The sequence below is a fragment of the Chrysemys picta genome, chromosome 2, assembly GCF_011386835.1.
Source record: "Chrysemys picta bellii isolate R12L10 chromosome 2, ASM1138683v2, whole genome shotgun sequence".
In the NCBI taxonomy this organism is placed as follows: domain Eukaryota; kingdom Metazoa; phylum Chordata; order Testudines; family Emydidae; genus Chrysemys; species Chrysemys picta.
In genome coordinates, this window is record NC_088792.1 from 289,911,953 (window position 1) to 289,929,237 (window position 17,285).

Here is a 17,285-nt window from a genome sequence, read left to right on the forward strand (position 1 = left end):
CACCTGGGCATGTTTAGTCTCGAGTAAAGATGACTGAGGGGGGACCTGAAAATGGCCTTCAGGGCTGTTCAGGGCTGTTACAAAGAGGCTTTGATCAATTGTTCTCCATCTCCACTGAAGGTAGGACGAGAAGTAATGGGCTTAACCTGCAGCAAGGGAGATGGAGGTCAGGTATTAGGAAAAACTTCTTAATTCTCTGGGTAGTTAAACTCTGGAACAGGCTGTGTGTGGAACCCCCGTCACTGGAGGGTTTTAAGAAGAGGTTGGACAGACCCTAGTGTTCCTTGGTGCTGCCTCAGCGCAGGGTGATGGACCAGGTGGTCTCTCAAGGTTCCTTCCAGCCCGACATTTCTAAGATTTTACAAAAATCTTGTCCTCCCCTGGGATCTGTCCTCTCCTGGTTCTCCTCCAACCTCTCCGATCGCTCCTTCAGCATGTCCTTTGGAGGGTCCTACTCAACCTCCCTCCAGCTTTGTGGGGGGAGGGAGGGGAAGGTTTCCAATGGACTCTGGCCTTGATCCCCTTCTCATTTTGATTTGGAGATGCTGCCATGATGCCTCATGGGAGTTGTAATGCAGTTGTCTCATGTCCCCATTCTCCTCTGTGGGTCAAACTCCCAGGGACACAGAGGCCCATTGGTAGATTGCAACTCGTTGTCTGTCACTCTTGTCAAGCCTGACACGCTTACTACACCTCACACATTGTTGTCATGATATGGACCCAATAGATGCCATGTGATATAGCACTGGAGAGCTGATAACACATTGGTCATTAATATTCTTGTGTGACATATGTACGGAGTGTGTACAAAGAGTTAGGGATATGGGCTAGAATTATAGTCTTAAAATGGGTTTGGTAGGCAATGCCTAAGCCCCAGACAAGGGAAGGTGTATTTGTTGGTCTGTCCAGCCTGGCCATCAGGCAGAGACAGTGAAACATCCAGTTACATAAAAGGTAAATGAAGCCATCAAGCTAACAAGGGGAGGAGGCAACGTCTTAGCTATCACGAGGGGGGGAGGAACCAGCATGAGGCGTTCACCAGAGAGGAGAAAAGGAGTTTTATCTAAGAATACATTCCAAAGGTTTACAGGTCTATAAAAACGGAGCTCTGAACCCCAAAGAATAATCAATTGAATCAGCTGAGTGTATATGTTTTGAGTAAGCTCTCTTATGAAAGCCTGTGGCACCCCACTGACCCTAGAGGAGAATGGGGACATGAGAATATCAATACAGACACGTCACGGGGATATTAACACCATGTGAGGGATTATGGCAACTCACTAACATTAGGCTTTACGGTCTGACCGAACAAAGGGAGAAACGGGTTTTCTCAGACACAAGGAGGGGGGCTGAGAGCCATTGAACCAAACTGTAACCCCTGGATATAATGGAAACCGCTTCAAGCCCGGGGGTGCTGCAGCCCCCAGCACCCCAGTTCCAGCACTTATGGACACGAGGGAAGGTAACATGGTGGAGTCAAAACGACAGAAGCCCCGTTTACACAGAACTCAGCCGAGGGTGGGAAGTCCGCAGGATGGGAAGGACAGCGCGAGGTCCTAGTGCCTCTTAAAACAGGGTCAGTGAACCCTGAGAGATACAAGGGAAGACTGAGAAGCAGCCGTTGGGGCATCTTTCCCCTCGGAGGCCAAGGGAAAGCAGCACTTTGTATGTCTGTGGAAGTTCCTGACAGAGGGAGAGCCAGTCACGGCTGAATGGGGCGAATGTGCCGTGACCCAAGGCAGTAGCGTGGGAAGTCAGGCTTTGTAATGGCTGAGCCCTACTTTGACTGTCGTCATCTGTAAGTGAGTTCAAAGACAAGGGAAAAAGACCGTTCTCGTTTTGATTCTCTTTTTTGACGAACTAAACGTGTTTTACTTTAAATCTAACCCCACCCAGTGTGTCGCACTGAGAATCGAAGCGATTGGTAGCTCCAGTTAACATAACAAGCTGGGCTGGGCTTTGTCTCTGTAAAGGAGCAACACACCAGATAATACCCCTCTGAGCTGTCCGGGTGCGGGGGGGGGGGGGCGGGCACCTCAGGGCAGATGGGTTTGGGAAGGAAGATTTGGGAGGGGGTGTTGGGGTCACCCTGTGAGTAGTCACCCAGGCTGGTGGAGACCAGGGTGGGGCTGTTGTGTTGTAGGCAGGCTGCTGACTGGGGGCTGCACATCACAGACTCAGGGTACTGCACGCTTGGTTGCTAGGATCTGGGCTGTGAGCCGCAGCCGCAGAGCATGAAGACACTCAGCATTACAGAGCAGGCGGTGACACGACCTCTCACTGGTCTGCTTGAACCCCAGATCGTCACAGCTACATCTCCCAGAATGCACCATGGTCAGGCACTCCCACGATATACCGCTGTCACAATTCCACAGGCTTGGTGCTCTCGCACGGCTCTGTCACAGCCCATGGGAGGACCCCTTCGGTCTGCCAGCCCCCCTAGGGTCACATGCTGTGACTGGGGTCAGCCCCTCGGCTTCACGGCTTGCGGGGACCGACCCTCAGAGCCCTCAGCCCCCTGGGTCACGCCGTGAGCTCCCTGCAGCGAGTCCACCTGGATTGGACCCTGGAGGACGTCTTAAAGCCCCAAAAGGAGCAATCCACTTTAAACAAGTTGGAGTGCAGTGACTGCCATCCCGCGGGGTAATGCAAGGGGGTTATTAGGTGTCTGGAACTCAGCATAGAGTGTCCTTCGCTAACACAGAGATGGGAAAGTTACAGCAAAGTCCAGCTGGGTTGGTCCAGAGCCCAGAAGAGTGAGGGGGGATTTGATAGCAGCCTTCAACTACCTGAGCGGGGGTTCCAAAGAGGATGAATCTAGACTGTTCTCAGTGGTGGCAGATGACAGAACAAGGAGCAATGGTCTCAAGTTGCAGTGGGGGAGGTCTAAGTTGGATATTAGGAAACACTATTTCACTAGGAGGGCGGTGAAGCACTGGAATGGGTTACCTAGGGAGGTGGTGGAATCTCCATCCTTAGAGGTTTTTAAGGCCTGGCTTGACAAAGCCCTGGGTGGGATGATTTAGTTGTGGATTGGTCCTGCTTTGAGCAGGGGGTTGGACTAGATACCTCCTGAGGTCCCTTCCAGCCCTGAGATTCTAGGATTCTCTGACCCCTCTCTAGTCCCAGTCCAGAAGCTTCCCTCCAGCTTTCAGCCACTCACATGTAACAAGCCCTAGGGCCCCTCCTTAGTTCTTATTTCTGGGAAACCTGGTCACCGCCTCCTCCTCCTCAGCCCTTTGTTCTCCAGCTCCTCACCGGCTGGCTTCCTGCCGAGAGTCAGTGAGTTGCTAGGAACCAAATGTCTGGGTAATTGGAACGGCCATTGTCTCTGCCCGGCTCTCCATGGGTCCAGGCCCCAGACAGCCTGGCGTCAGTCACACCTGGCTGTCTGCAGAGTAAACAACCGCCCCTCCCCCCAGTTAACCCTGCCTCTCATAGGGGAAACTGAGGCACACACAGTGCTCATCCAGAATACTATGAAAAATCCCCCCACACACACAACTGCCTCTGCTCTCCAAGGGGGAACCACAGTGCTTCATGGGAAATGTAGTTGGCCCAAGGAGCCTGATCTATAGCGGAGAACTGAAGCTAGAGGCACCTGAACTACAGCTCCCATGAGGCCATGCGGCTGCATTTCCAAATCAAAGCAGTTTGGTTTGTGGTGAAGTATTTTGGTGTTTGAATGTCTGTGGAACTGAAAAGGCCCATGGACACCCTCCCCCATCCCCACCTGTTTTTCAACCAGCTCTAATGTCGCCCCCTTTTGCATCCCTACACTGGCTCCCCTTTCTCCAGCCCATCAAACACACACACACTACCTGTATTCACTCTCATGGCGCGACCCTCGCTCCCTATCGCCTCATACGCTGTCATGATGTCAGCTCCCGCCTTTGCTGCCCAGGGCCATCAGCCTCCATCGCCCACTTATGTTCCAACAAGCCCCGTCATGTCTGCCTCCCCCGTGCTCAGGCTGAGCGCCCTGTGTCAGCGGCAGAACAGCCCCGTCCTCCTTCAGATCCGCCTCAAGCCTCTCCTTCGCCAGGAGGCTTCACAATCTAGACCTCGCTCAGGCAGCTGGTGTGCCAATATCACCACCTGGCACAGCACTGCCACCCTCCCGAGATCAACCATCACAAGTGGGACCCCTTCAGAGATTCAAAATCACGAGACAGACCCAAAATCCTGAGATCCATAAACCCTCCAGTCCTGTCTTTTCATCTGGCTTTTGCCTTTGCCACTCCTCTGCCAGCCGGGAGGAGAAGTTCAGGTTGAAATGCCAACTGCCCATGCCCACAGCCGTGCCCGTCTCTCCCCCCGGCCAGCTGGCACCTCCGCTTACCCTCTCCCAGGCCGGAGCCAGGGGAACTGCCGGCCGTCTCCCAGCACTGGCCGGCCTTCCCCTCCCGCTTAGTCCTGTGATAAGAGCCGGGCTGGACGGTAACTAGCTGGGAACCGCAGCTTCCCGCCGCAGCACCACGGCCCTGGCCACGGCCCTCAGGGCACCAGGCGGGCGAGTCACACACACGGCACAGGAGGTAACGTGCCCCTCAGCGCCAGTGCCACAGAAGAGCTGTCGTGGGGCTGGGCTGGCCTTTGGCAAGAAGCAACGTTCCCCGACACCCACTGCTGAGCAGCACCTCCCGCTTTGTGCCCTACCCCACTGCTCCGGGCCCCCTGCCCCTCCATCCTGCCCCCACTGCTCCGGGCCCCTACTCCTCTCCTCCTCTCCCCAACCCCTGTGCTGCCCCCAGTGCTCTGGATCTCCCCTCCCCACCCTACCCTTGCTCCAGACCCCCCTTCCCCTCCATCTTGCCCCCACTGCTCCACACCCCCTCTACTCCTCTCCCTTCCCTGCCCCAGCCTGTCCCCCCTTTCCCCAGACCTCCTAGTAGTGCAGAGAGAGCCTGGAGCACTGGGCCTGGGGCAAGGCCTGAGGCCTGAACCAAAGTCAGCAAAAGCCAGGCCCTGCCATAAAGCAAACGCCTGCTCACAAGGTTATTGTCCAGCACATGAACTTGGCAAAGGCTTGGAGAGCTTGGCTAAAACACAGGCACTCCCGGTATAGTAGGATTTTATGTTTTTTTGTATAACTTAGGATAAAGGATAATAATATAGTATGTATTAAATGTATTGATGTATGATATGATTTGATTGCATTCTGCCGGTCACTCTGACTGGATAGCAGGAAGGAACAACCCTGGGTCATTGGAAAAAATGCATCGGACAGGCTGCCTGTGTCTGAACTGATATTAAGGCAAGAACAGACCAGAACAGTCCTTATGGCGGATTATGGGCACCTTTTGTTTTAGGATAAGTTTTCATTACAGTGGACCATATGAACTGGAACCATAAACTCACTGAATGTTAAACCTCACCAGATGCGGGTCAATCCATCCTCATCATCATATCCACACATCATACTCCACACCTAAACATAGCCATTCTAGGAACATACCCTCATATCTCAACGTCTGCACTTTGACCCGTTAACCTTTTACTCCCAATCGGGGATATTGTAGATTATGTATTCCTTATGCCACCTGCTCTTAAACCGAATTTCGCACCCCTTGATAATCTATATGTTATTCCCTGATAACCAGAAACTCTTATGCTTAAACTCTGTACCGTTCACTTTTTTTAAACATCTTAATAAAATTTTTGCTATAGGTCTTGTTTCTTATCTGCATTGCAAACAAAGTTGTGTAAGGTTCTTTTGTAATCCCTTTAGTAACCACATAACCCGTTCTAAAATGTAATCCTGTCCGAAATTCTCTGTACAATTGTTTGGGGTGAGTAAAGGCTGTGTGCGTGGTTAAGGATGAGTGTGAAAGCCATCCCAAATGTCCAGATGGTCAAGAAGAAGTGAGAGACGTGGAGAGACAGCAGGAAACATCCATTGATGCTAAACAAGTTAGCAGCATCGACAACCTCAGAGGTGAGGCAAAAACCCCCGAAGGCGAGACAACAAAGAAGAGATAACAGCGGAAAACCCCAAGATTAACGCCAAGTAAGGACTAACGATCACAGAACGACATTGCAAAATCCATAGACTAAGGTGGGAATTGACAAGTATAAAACTGGGGTGTTTTGCCACAGAACTCTGGGTTCAGTCCTGCAAAGCCTCGGAGCATCGGCTCGCGACCGACAGAGCCCAGCTCCTCACTCGTGCTCAATCTAACTGGCCATTAGATTGACCCGAGATACGACAGACTGGGAACTATAATTTGCAGGACGTGTGTGTGTGATTGAATGCATATGCTAACTGCTGTATTTTCAATAAACGCAGCGTCTTGCCTTTCCCCCTGAAAAAGATCCCATGTGCTTCTTATAAGTGTAACACCGGGAAGTCCTAGGCACTGGGTAGTCCCGTAACCACATGCCAGGGAGCTGGCCCAGGGCCACCCCAGCACAGCGGTATGGCATAGACCCAGTCCGGGGAGCTGGCCCAAGAACACACTGACCCCAAGTAAGACAAGGACGAGAGGACAGGATGATGGATGGGGATGTTTTGTTCAAAGCAGCAGGTGCAGGGTCGGTAACTAACCAGGGCAGGAGCAGGACATGTAACTAGAAGGAGAAGTCACTGGAGGGGCCCTTGTGTCCAGCCGAGGGGGCAGCAGAAAGTCCCGCTGCTGGCTGAGCTGGGCCATTGTGACGGGCACACGTGTGTTGTGTACCTGTAACCATGGAGCCAGGGTGCCAGGACTGAGCTTTGTGCAATAGGCCTGTCCGAGCGCCTTCGCCACTGACCCGAGTCTGGTCCGTCTGGGTAGTGCTAGCGGGGCTCTGCCGAGCCGGCTACCTGCGCTGGGCTGGGCCAGTGCGTGGAGAGAACACACACACCAATGACAACACCCCTCCCTCCCCTCCTCTCCTCATCCCCTGCACTGCCCTGGACCCCCTCCCCTCTCCTCTCCCCATCCCCTGCACTGCCCTGGACCCCCTCCCCTCTCCTCCCCCTCCCCTGCACTGCCCCCACTGCTCCAGACCCCCTCCCCTCGGTACCCCCTGCACTGCCCCCACTGCTCCAGACCCCCTCTCCTCCCCCTCCCCTGCACTGCCCCCACTGCTCCAGACCCCCTCCCTCTCCTCCCCCTCTCCTGCACTGCCTCCACTGCTCCAGACCCCCTCCCATCGGTACCCCCTGCACTGCCCTGGACCCCCTCCCCTCTCCTCCCCCTCCCCTGCACTGCCTCCACTGCTCCAGACCCCCTCCCCTCGGTACCCCCTGCACTGCCCTGGACCCCCTCCCCTCTCCTCTCCTCCCCCTCCCCTGCACTGCCCCCACTGCTCCAGACCCCCTCCCCTCCCCCTCCCCTGCCTCCACTGCTCCAGACCCCCTCCCCCTCCCCTGCACTGCCCCCACTGCTCCAGACCCCCTCCCTCTCCCCTCGCTACCCCCTGCACTGCCCCCACTGCTCCAGACCCCCTCCCTCTCCTCCCCCTCTCCTGCACTGCCTCCACTGCTCCAGACCCCCTCCCATCGGTACCCCCTGCACTGCCCTGGACCCCCTCCCCTCTCCTCCCCCTCCCCTGCACTGCCTCCACTGCTCCAGACCCCCTCCCCTCGGTACCCCCTGCACTGCCCTGGACCCCCTCCCCTCTCCTCCCCCTCCCCTGCACTGCCCCCACTGCTCCAGACCCCCTCCCCTCCCCTGCCTCCACTGCTCCAGACCCCCTCCCCCTCCCCTGCACTGCCCCCACTGCTCCAGACCCCCTCCCCTCGCTACCCCCTGCACTGCCCCCACTGTTCCAGACCCCCCTCCCCTCGGTACCCCCTGCACTGCCCTGGCCCCCGTCCCCTCTCCTCCCCCTCCCATGCACTGCCCCCACTGCTCCAGACCCCCTCCCCTTGCTACCCCCTGCACTGCCCCCACTGCTCCGGACCCCCTCCCCAGGCCTGGGGTCACTGGCTGAGGGTCTCTGGGCTGCATGGTGCAGGGGGCAGGCTGGGTTACCAGAATGGTCCCTTCTGGCTTCATCTATGGCATCTTTTGCCCGACCCGACCACAGTTCCCGAGAGCCAACTCCTCAGGGCCAGCTGCAGCCGGTGCACTCAGAGCCACAGCCCTGGGATTTTAGGGTGCCACATTTAATATGCGAGTGGGAACAGAGGCGCCCCGGGGAATACTGCCGGCTCTTTGATGTGTTCCACGCCCCTAGAGGAAGGTGAAAATCCCTTGGACACGGTACAAGGTCTCTGGCCCCATTGCATGCTGCTCCCAGATGCAAGGTTGCAATCCACCAGGTGTCTACATGGAAAGACAGGTCTGGGGGGGTTTGGGAGCTTTCCTGCTTCCTCTCTTCCAAACCCCTCCCCTCATGCCCAGCTGCGGCCCATACACAAGTGCACCCGGGCACCCAGCATCGCCGCTTCGGGTCTAGGAAGAGCCCCAGCAAGGAATGGGGAGTTGGACCCAAACTCAAAGCTTTAGACCCAAGGTGACAAAAGCCGCCCTGCCCGGAAGAGCGGCTAGTGCGGGAGTGAAATAGACGAGAGGCGCTTGTGACTGACCCGAGGGCAGCAGGTAACATGGAGGCAGTTGTGAGCTAAGGGGGGAGGGGGGTGGCAGCTCCCTCTCGGGGTCTGCCCTGGCTGCAGTACCTGAGCGCTTCCCACTGGCAACAGAAGTCCCTGGTGGAGTCTTTGGCTCATCCCCCTTGGACTTAGCCAGAAATACCCAGCAAGGCAGGTGGGCAGGGTGAGACTCAGCTGGGGGAGGACGCCAGGAGCAGGCTGTGTTCACACACGCTCGCCTACTCTGCCTAGGGGCGCAGCACGTGGGGCTGCCTCGCCAGACTGGTCCGTTTGGGTGCAAATCACACTGATATTGAGTGCTGGCGTAATGCAGTGTTGGGATCCTTACCATACAGTGATGGGACTGGCTCTCCCTGGAGCCCTCACATGCCACCCGCTAGTGAATTATTCTGCATGCCCAGGGATCCCTGTGGGACAAAGCGGGAATTTTCTGTACCATTTGATGATGCGTGTGTGTGCCTCGGTTTCCCCTATATTTAGGGTGATCAGACAGCAAGTGTGAAAAATCGGGACAGGGGGTAGGGGGTAATAGGAGCCTATATAAGAGAAAGACCCAAAAATCGGGACTGTCCCTATAAAATCGGGACATCTGGTCACCCACCCTATATTTCACAGGTTACCCAGTGGGGAAGGGGAAGGACTGTTTGCTCTCAGGGCAGGCTAAGAGACCTGGCTATGAATGTTGCTGGGCTGTCTGAGCCGGGATGGGCCACTGGAAAGGACTGGCCCAGCTGACCCCATATCAATGGAGGACCCGAGAAGACAATGGCAAAGCCAATCACCGGGACACTGACGCCTGTCACCCAAGGTGGGGGGGGGGGTGTGAGGGGTTTCCCCACCTCTGCAGGGAGGCTGAGCAAAGACCCCCCAGCTCGAGAACAAAGGACTGTGAGGAGTGAGGTGGGGGGAGGTGCTGGCTGCTGGAAGGAGCCTGGCCTCTCCCCTGGGAACTGCCCAAGGAGGTCGGATGGACAGACAGGCAGAGCTGGAACAACGGGGCTCCCAGCTGGGCTGTGGGCTCTGGGCTGACCCCACCAGTCTGGGCTTTAACCCGCGTTTCCCTGGGCTCCCCTGAGCACGTCCCGTGCCGTGAGCAGCTAGCTAACAACCCGCTGTGACAGCGCGGAGTGTCCCTGGGAATGCTGGGCGAGGGGCACTAGCCCCTGCTGCGTGGCCGGGTCTCCCCCGGGGTCTGGCTCGGTTGGACTCGCTGGGCAGAGCTGAGGGGGGGGGGCAGGAGGGCTGGAGCCCCCGGGGGTCAATCTGAGGTAGCGTGGGGATAGAGACAGCGCAGAGGGCTGAGGGCATCGAGAGAGCTGTAGCCCATGCCCTGTGGGTCTGGAGGCCCTGGGAAAGGGCAGGCTGGCGCTTAGACAGCAGCTCTTGGGGCAGGGGCTGTCGTGGTCACCCGTGAGTGCATTGCCTGGTCCAACAGGGCCCTGGGCAGGGACGAGGTGACTGGGCAGGACAGTCCCACTTACATACATTGCAAGTGCCGCTCCCGGGGTGAATGATTTCAGGACAGCATTTGTCCCAGATTCCCTGCGACGCCGCTCAGCCCCCCCGCCACGAGGGCTCGCCCCCTGCTCCTCTGCTGCCCGCTAAGGCCCTGCCCCTGGCCAGGCCATGCTAAGAGCCACCCAGGGAACCCAGGCTGCCGTGGGTAGCCCCAAACCCTCCGCCTGCCCTGAGCAGCATGTCCCGGCGGTGGGGACACAGGCTGGGGGCTGCTCGCGGGCGCCCCACCCTCCCACCCACGGCCTGGCTCTGGCTTCCAGCCTGGGATCAGGGCCTGGGGGGAAGAGGAGGAGCTGGGGTGTTAACTATCAGCTCTGTGTTCTTGGGGAACCAGGGCGCAGCACCCAGCCTGGCTGACTCACAAGAGACCTTCCCCCACCCCCAGGCTCTGCTTGAACCAAAGCCGATTAGCAGAAAGACTCACAAAAGGCCTTCACTAGCAGGACCAAGTACTGATTTTGCCCCAGATCCCCAAGTGGCCCCCTCAAGGATTGAACTCACAACCCTGGGTTTAGCAGGGCAATAGCGCACACCACTGAGCTGTCCCTCCCCCATGGTTAGTAGCAGGTAATAAATAACTTTCATGGTTAAGCTGGTTGCTTCTCTCTCTCCCACTCCACCCCTGTGGGTGTTTTTTGGTTTCCTCATTTGCTCTGCAGCGACGCTCCTCGTACCGAAGCTAAAGATCCCTGCAGTGCCCCAAAATCCCACGGGGTTTGCTCATCACGTGGGTTACTGCCTGAACAATTGTAACGTGACAGTGGGGACAGGGACGTGCTGAACCTGGGACATACGAGGGTGGCAGAGTGGAAGTGCGGCTCGACCCAGACTACGGAGTCCAGGGACATATAAGGGGGCATCTTGGGAGTGCTGATTGACCTGGTCCACCCAGTGTCTGTGTGTGTGTGTGTTCATCCGGGTCTGGAGGAACCCAACCCTAAGGAACCGAGGTCCTGCAGGATCGCTCCATTGGGAGGGGACTTGCAGAAGGGAGAAGCAGAGCTCCGTATGAGAACACACGTGACACAAGCAGTCCATTGATAGAATTACAGCCCCCCCTCCCCAAGAATAACCCTAATAAATGAGCGTACCCCAAAGTAACGGGCAAATCTGGTAACAGGGGGTGGGACCAAAGAGAGGAACCAGGGTCTCGTTTTCCCCCCACAAACTTCTACTGAGGTTCCAGCGCTCCTGATATCACCCCTGCAGCCGACCCTCTGCCCAACCTGTCACCAAAGGGGGCGTGTGGGGTCCCTCCCAAAAGTGAGGAACTCGCTGGTCGTCATGGCGATTGCATGGGGAAACCGTAGCGTTAGGTGACACAGAACACCGGGTTCCAAGTCTCCGGGAGGTGAAACGTCACATGGGGTGGGGTGGTCTCGGGCTGGCTCAGTCGCCACGGAGAACAAGGAGATCTGTCAGCACAGCCCCATGGTTACAGCCTGACGAGACGCCGGCGAGAGCGCTGCCAGAGAGGAACGGCGCCAAGGACGGAGTCTGGACAGGGCCCAGCAGGGCTGAGCTGAAGTTGATGAAATGCCCCACTCATGAAAAGGGACAAAAGCCTGGGACAGAGAGAGAAGACTGGCTGGCATCCATTCCGGCAGAGATCCTCTGCCAGCCGTGGGGGATTCAGCCCCACATTCTGCCAGGCCTTTCCCCGCCGAGGCACTATGCCCCTTTGCAGGTTCCTCCTGCTGCCTGCCGGCTCTGATAGCTGAATTCGGCGTCTTCAGTGAGTATTTTATAATAAACTTTACTAAAGAAATGAGAGTAAACCCATAAGCACTGGAGCGCTGGGGGTCAGGCAGAGTCAGTGGGACAACCACAGCCAGCCAGATGGCTAAAGAATTGGTAACAAGATACAAAAGATGTACATTATCAATGGACCAATCGATGCAGAGAAACAGGTGACCAGCTCAAAACCTGTTGCCGGGAAAGGTAAGAAACTGGTGCTAGGTAGGGTTGCCAACTTTCTAATGGCACAAAACCAAACCCCTGTCCCGCCCCTTCTCCGAGGGCCCACCCCCACTCACTCTGTCCCCCTTCCCTCTGGCGCTTGCTCTCCCCCACCCTCACTCACTTTCACCGAGCTGGAGCGGGGGTTGGGGTGTGGGCTCCGGCTGGGGGTGCGAGTTCTGGGGTGGGGCCGGGGGATGAGGGGTTTGGGGTGAAGGAGGGGGCTCAGGGCTGGGACAGACTGTTGGGAGGCGGATGAGGACTCCTGCTGGGAGTGTGGGCTCCAGGAGGGAGTTTGAGTGGGGACACCATCCTGAGGCAGGGGATTGGGGTGTGGGCTCCGGTTTGCGTGGAGGAGGGGACACCATCTTGGGGCAGGGTGTTGGGGTGTTGGGGGGTGCAGGCTTCGGGAAGGAGTTTGGGTGGAGGAGGGGACACCATCCTGGGGCAGGGTGTTGGGGTGTTGGGGGTGTGTGCAGGCTTCGGGAGGGAGTTTGGGTGGAGGAGGGGACACCATTCTGGGGCAGGGGGTTGGGGTGTTGGGGGGGGTGCAGGCTCCGGGAGGGAGTTTGGGTGGAGGAGGGGACACCATCCTGGGGTTGGGGGGGGGTGCAGGCTCCAGGAGGGAGTTTGGGTGGAAGAGGGGACACCATCCTGGGGTAGGGGGTTGGGGTGTGGGAGTGGGTTCAGGGTGCAGGGTCCCAGCAGCATTTACCACGGCTCCCAAGAAGCAGCCACCAGGTCCCTGCAGCCCCTAGGCGCATGGGCGGCCAGGGAGGCTCCATGCGCTGCCCTGCTGCCCACAGGCGCCGCCCCCGCAGCTCCCATTGGTCACGGTTCATGGCCAATGGGACCTGCAGGGGCGGTGGTAGTGCATGAAGCCTCCTTGGCCACCCATGTGCCTAGGGGCTGCAAGGACCTGGCGGCTGCTTCCAGGATCTGCGCAAAGTTAGGGCAGGCAGGGAGGCTCCCTTAGCCCGGGCCCCCGCTGAGCCACCGACTGGACCTCTAATGACCCGGTCAGAGCCATCAGGAGTCCCTTTTCTACTGGGCGTTGTGCTTGAAAAGCGGACACCTGGTCACCCGAGTGCTAGGCGGAGGACTAGCAACCTTCACCTGAGTCCCAATCACACCAGGAGCTGTCCTGCACTCCTCAGGCCAGGAGGCCTTTCTGTACGTGTGCAGAGCCACAAAGGTCCCCCCCAGACACCTTGATTGACAGCCCCTAGGCCGCCCTATGCTGTTAGCTCAGCCTCCGTTCCACGGCCGTGGTTGCTGTTACAGCCAGCGCCTAGGCCTGTCTTAGGTTGTCCCTGTCTTTCCAGGGATCTTACCCGTCTTTGGCTCCCGCGTCCTCAAGGGGTTTCCCAGCTGGGAATGTGTCACAGGAGGGTCCTGTCTACAATCCGCCCCACATGTTCATTTCAAGTCACTTTTAATAAGCCCATTTCAATTTCCAACTTGGCCTGGACTAATCCTAAGGTAGCGTTTTCCTGGGGCCACCCCACAGGGCTACCCCCAGTCACACCCAGTTCGTATCTACCCAGCAGGGTGCGACATGACATTTAGCAGCCAAGTAGCAGTAGGCGAGCTCCCCAATCGTAGCTCCCACCGACTGTGGGACCTGCTTTTTGGATGACCTCAGCTGCTTTTATAAATCTCCTCTTAACAATTTCCAGTTTGACTAATGGCTCCCGCTTGTTTTTCCAATGGAGTGAGAATTTGTCTGGTTGTGGTTATTACACAATAGTAAAGTTTGTAAATGTGTAATAATAAAATACATGAACCTATACAGCTCCCAGCGCTGAGAGCTCCTGGAGCCCCGCCCCCCGGCAGCACACACTGGGAGCGACTGGCCCTTCGCTCCAGGATTGAGGGAGCTTCACAGTCTCCTGTAGCTCGGCGGCACCTCTGTGGGGTGGGAGACCCCTGTTCAATTCTTCCCTCCCCTCTGGCAGTGAGCAGGGATTGACCCAAGGGCTCCCACCCTCCCCTAACCACTGGGGACAAAGATCTAAGGTGTGTGGCACCTGCTGCTCCTCCTCCGCCTGGATTCTGAATGGGACCCCATCTGGTCAGTGCCGGCTCCGCACGCCTGCTGGGTTGGGCCCTGCACGCACCATGGGCGCTGAGCACTGCTCTTCCCTGGGTTGTGGCTCACGCTAGTGCTTGGCTGGGTATGTGTCCAGGTGCCCAGTGGGCAGCAGCCGTGCCCGGGGCAGAGCCAGAGGCGCTAGGGGAACTTTTACCCTGAACACTGAGGTGCTGGGTGTGCTTAGGCACCCACAGGTGTCAGTCGGTGTTTTGTGGATCCCTGTCACAGGGAGATGCAGTGTTACTGCCGGCGCCGGCACCCCCAGGCCTACAGCTCCATGGCCCAGATCATGCTGATGAGCCGGGCACCTCACCAGAGATTCACTGCAGAAGTTAGGGGCGTGTAACAGGGTGGGCACCCACCCATCACGAGCACCCCCTTAGTCGAGTGCATGTGCCTGCCACTCCTTGGTTTCTTCAGCGGGTCCTCAGCAAGTCAGCCCTCCAGCCAAGTCACACACTGTCTGTAGGTGGAACAGAACAAACCCCTTCCAGGGTAAATAGCCTTTACCTTGTCCTGGCGCTGGTATGGGGCTTCCTCCCTGGGGACACTATCTTCCTGCAGCCCTCTTTGAGCCCAGTCCTGGCTCAGTCCCTGCAGCCAGCCAGGAGCTCCTTCTTAGCTCCCCCAGTCCCTGTTCACACTGAGCTGTTTGCAATCCTGTTGCTCTCTCAGCCAGCCAAGAGCACAGTCCTCACTCTTCCAGCTCCAGGGGGCAACTGACTGACTTTGCCTCTGCTGCTGCTTCTTATATGGCCCTCCTGGCCCCTGATTGGCCACTCCTGCAGCCCCTCTGATTGGCTGCTTCCCCTGCAGCCACTCTAGGCCACTTGGAGGACTTATCTTCTGCTCCTCTCTGGGATGGGGTGTGGCAGGACTCTGAGACCTCCAGGAGGGGGCCTCTGGGCCTAGTCCACCCTGTCACAGGGAGGCTGCCCCTCGAGAAAGGGATGACGGGGTGTGAAGGGGGCAGCTGCCCCGTGGGGATAGGGATGCGGGAGTTGATTCTTCCCACACCCCTGGGGGGGGGGGTAATGCCCCAATGAGCCCCATTACAGGGGCCCAGGTAGGATGTAGCCCCAGTTCTTTGCCCTTCCCAGGGACCCGTCTCCTCTCACCCTTTTGTTAAGTGTTGGGGAGGGGCGTGGCCCAGCTGTGGAACCCAGAGGACTCTCCATAGGGCTGGGAGGGCAGGGCGATGGCCCCCAGGACCCTCCATAGGGCTGGGAGGGCAGGGCGATGGCCCCCAGGACCCTCCATAGGGCTGGGAGGGCAGGGCGATGGCCCCCAGGACCCTCCATAGGGCTGGGAGGGCTGGGCAATGGCCCCGCAGGACCCAGGGACACACTGGCCTGGGCCTGTGCTTGCATCTGCAGGCAGGCTTCAGCTCCCATTGTGGGGAGGAGCCAGTGCCCCCTGCCCCTCATCTGTGGGGCCCAGGTGCATCTGGAATAGGGGGTGACAAGGGGGCACCCAGGGCTCCAGAAAAGGGGCCTCTGACCTGACATGGGGGCTTGGATGTGACTGTGGACGGTAGGGGCCTGATCTGACCCAATGGGGTGGGCCTCTGGGGTATTGAGGGGGTCCAGTGCTGGGGCGGAGCCCGGCCCAAACCCCACAACCAGTGGTGCCTGGCCCTGCCCCCGCTCCCCATCTCCCAGCCGGACTGCAAGGTTGTGCAGCTCTGGGGTGGTGTGGGGCAGAGCCCTGGGTGGGGAGAGGGGGCTCTGGTTGTCAGGGAGATAGTTGCTGTGGGGGAGCTGGTTGTTGGGGTAGTGGGGGTGTGACGTTACACTCCATATGATTTTATGAAAATATGCTAATAAGTGTGAATACAATGTAAGTGGAATATGCTTCATGCAAAAGGTCTCTTGTAAGGTATCATTGCAAAGCTTATAACCTCCTGAGTGTGTTCATCCTATTTGTATAAATGTACCATTCTTGTATCTGAAACTAGAAATATGAAATATAACTCTGAGTCCTATTGTAATTATGCAAAGTGTGGGCCATTAATGGTGGTTTGGAATCTTGATGGCTCCCATCAACTAGGACAATTGGTTGTAAATGGCTCTGTTTACTTGCAAACCTTCCTGTGAGTCAGGCCAGGAAGAATGGAGGCTAGGGTCTCACCACGGCCGGCTCCAGGCAGGGGCGGCACGTCCAGGTATTCGGCAGCAATTTGGCGGACGGTCTCTCACTCCGCCTGGGAGCGAAGGACCTCCAGCCGAATTGCCGCCACAGATCGCGGTCGCGGCTTTTTTTTTGTTTGTTTTTTGTTTTTTGCTGTGGCTGTTTGGGGCGGCCAAAACCCTGGAGCCGGCCCTGGGTCTCACAGGACATGTGACCATGTCACCTGGTACTGGAATCCATCTTAAACCTGGTGCTTTTCCAGTTAGAAGGAGGGATGGGGATCCAGAGAGACAAAGGGTTCCCTCCTTGGGCCAAAGCTATATAAGGGGGTGGAACAGAACAGAGGAGGTTCCAGTCATGAGAAATCCCCTAGTTCCCACCTGAGCTGGAGCTAACAAGGTCTGTACAAGGGGAAAGGATTGGGCCCAGACTAGGAAGGAGTCTAGTCTGTGAAAGAAGCTTATTGGAAAATCTGAGGGTGAGATTTACCTGTAATCAGTTTCTTAATGTATTCGGCTTAGACCTGCGTGTTTCGTTTAATTTTGCTTAGTAACTTACTTTGTTCTGTCTGTTATTACTTGAAACCACTTAAATCCTACTTTTTATACTTAATAAAATCACTTTTTGCTTATTAATTAACCCAGAGTAAGTAATTAATTCCTGGGGGAGCAAACAGCATCTCTCTCTATCAGTGTTATAGAGGGCAGACAATTTATGACTTTACCCTGTATAAGCTTTATACAGATTAAAATGGATGTATTTGGGGTTTGGATCCCATTGGGAGCTGGATGTCTGAGTGCTAGAGACAGGAGCACTTCTTAAGCTGTTTTCAGTTAAGTTTGCAGCTTTGGGGACGTGGTTCAGACCTGGGTCTGTGTGTGCAGTAGGTTTGTGTGTCTTGCTCAACAAGACAGGGCACTGAAGTCCCACGCTGGCAGGGAAAATGGGCTCAGAGGTAGTCTCAGCACATCGGGGGCAGTCCTAAGGGGGTCTCTGTGACAGAACCCAGCACAGGGGGATGGTTGCTAGGGGATCAGGTTG